The following is a 2,072-nucleotide window of genomic DNA, read 5'->3' on the forward strand; positions in this document are numbered from 1 at the left end:
CCAGCTCAGTCCACCAGGGGGCAGGGCTGGCTGGCATGTGGTGCTGGGGGATTGAACCGCGGTCCCTGATGCTTTTGCTAAGCTTGTTCTAAGTAGGTGCCTTAGACCACTGAGCCATCTCTCCAGCCCTAGCCTTTTTCTTTTATTGGTGAATTTAGGCCATTTAAATTGATGGTTATGACTGGTACATATTGTTTTAATCTTTATCATGTTATTTTCCTGCTATAGGTTCTATGCTTCTTCCCTTTTTAATTACTTGCTCTTTTTAGTGGTTCCTTTCTTTTGTCTTGAAGCTGTGGTTGTTTCTGTCTCTTTCTAGAACATCTGTCAGTACTCCTTGTGGGGTTGTTTTGGTGGGCATGTATTTCTTTGTCATGGAAGAATCTTATCTCACCACTGAATTTGATAGTTTTGCACGTTACATCAATCTGGGCTAGAAGTTATTTTCTTTCAGGACCTGAAATACTTCACTCCAAGTTCTTCTTAATTTGATGGTTTATGTTGAGGAATCTGCCATGATTCTGAAGGGCTTTCTATTGTAGGTGATCTGTTTCTTCTAAGCTTTTAATATTCTGTTCTTTTGCTGAATTTCTGAGATCTCAATTATTATGTGTCTATGTGTAGATTTATTGTGATTATGGCTGTTTTGAGTTCAATATGCCTCACTTATGTGTATGCCAGATTCTTTTTTCATGTTCGGAAAATTTTCTGCTAGTACTTCTGCAAATAGTCTTTTTATGGCATTTGTTCTGTCTTCTGCTGTTTCATTGACACCCATTATTCTTGTATTATTTTTCTTTTTGTGATCTTTTAGCTGCTGAATTGTTATTTTCTGATTTCTTGTTAGTTTTAAGAGATCTTTCCTTTTGTGTTCACTAGGTGCACTGCTGTATTCAAAGTCTGAAAAAATATCTTCACTTTCATTCAAGCTGTTTTGCCAGCTTTCAATGGAATTCTTAATTTCTAGATAGCTGTTTGAATCTGTTTCATATATCCTAATTATTTTGCTATATTGTTCATTCAGTGTTACCACTGTTTTTCTATTTTTCTCTATTTTTTTTATCTGTCTTCTTCAGCTGTGCTGAGCAATTATTTCATGACTGTTGTCATTTCTTTTTTGACCTGAGAGATTATTTCTGATCTTATTTCTTCTATAGTCTGATGGACTTCTTTACTTCAGTTGCAATCATTTCAGAAATTTCAGGTGAGTGATTTCCAAGTTCTTTTAGTCTTTGTCTCCTAGATTTGTTCTGAGTGTGCTGGAGGATTGAGATTGCCTTTTACTCCTGGATTTTGGCATTTTTTAAAAAATGTATTTAGTACAGGGTCTACAGGGTCTTACTACACAGATCGGACTCATAGTGATACTCTTGCTTTCAGCCTTCCGAGTGCTGGGATTACAGGTGCACACCATCACACCCAGTCTCAATTGCTGTCTCAGCACACCCAGGGGTGGGGCAGGCACAGCATACCAGGGATTGAACCCCGGTCTCTGCGTCTAAGCAGCATTCTGGCATTTTTGACGCTCCCAATAATCATCCAGAATTAGCAGTGATGGGAGAGTATTGGGTGTGGGTCAGTAAGGATTCCACTACAATGGGGAGAAGAGTAGGTCTCACCAAGCCTCTCACTACTAGTGTGGGAGACTGATACTCAACAAAGCTTCAGTGTAGGTGGTAGATTTGGGCCAAATTCACCAGGATCTCATGGGCCACCCAGAAACCTCTTAACTTTGTGTGCTAGGGCCAAGGGATGCAGCTCACCAAAATTCCATGGGCTAACCAGTGTCCTCCGAAGTTCTTAAATGGACAGACTAGGAACCAGGAAAGCTCCATGCCTATGTGCAGTGGGCCCACAGATTGCAGTGCTCAAGAGTCCCACAGGCTGCTCAGAGTCCCCTTAAGTTCATAAATGGTTCGACTGGCACCAGCACAAGCTCCATTTCTGAGCCCTGGGGGCTAACGGTCAGAGCTTACCAGAGTCCTGTGGGTTACCCACTGATGCTCAGTCCTATATCAATGATGCCTTAGAAACTATGCCAAAAAAAAAAAAAAAAAAAAAAAAAAAAAAAA

This window comes from Octodon degus, unplaced genomic scaffold (genome assembly GCF_000260255.1).
Source record: "Octodon degus isolate 3935 unplaced genomic scaffold, OctDeg1.0 scaffold00010, whole genome shotgun sequence".
Taxonomy (NCBI): domain Eukaryota; kingdom Metazoa; phylum Chordata; class Mammalia; order Rodentia; family Octodontidae; genus Octodon; species Octodon degus.